The following is a 358-nucleotide window of genomic DNA, read 5'->3' on the forward strand; positions in this document are numbered from 1 at the left end:
TGCCGGGGGGCTGGGGTAGCGCCCCCGGCAGCCCCGGCACGGCGCTCCCGAAAGCACACACGCACGCACAGATGTTGACCATGGCACAAAATGAGTAGAGAGGAAACTTTTTTTGGTGCGATTCTTCTTTCTTTTCCTTTTTTTTTACTTCTCTCTGGTGGTTTAAAATTCAGTGTTGCAACACTTTTTAATCTATACATTAAACTTAATAAAAGGACCAATAAGCCACTTTATCAGTATTTTGTATATTCTCTACACATTTTTCTTCCTCAAACATTTAGCCACTGCTTATTCAGCCCTATATAACTTTTATTAAGCCTCTGTGTTTTCAGCATTATTACAAAAATGCAACATAATT

The sequence above is a fragment of the Aptenodytes forsteri genome, unplaced genomic scaffold, assembly GCF_000699145.1.
Source record: "Aptenodytes forsteri isolate BGI_AS27 unplaced genomic scaffold, ASM69914v1 Scaffold155, whole genome shotgun sequence".
Taxonomy (NCBI): domain Eukaryota; kingdom Metazoa; phylum Chordata; class Aves; order Sphenisciformes; family Spheniscidae; genus Aptenodytes; species Aptenodytes forsteri.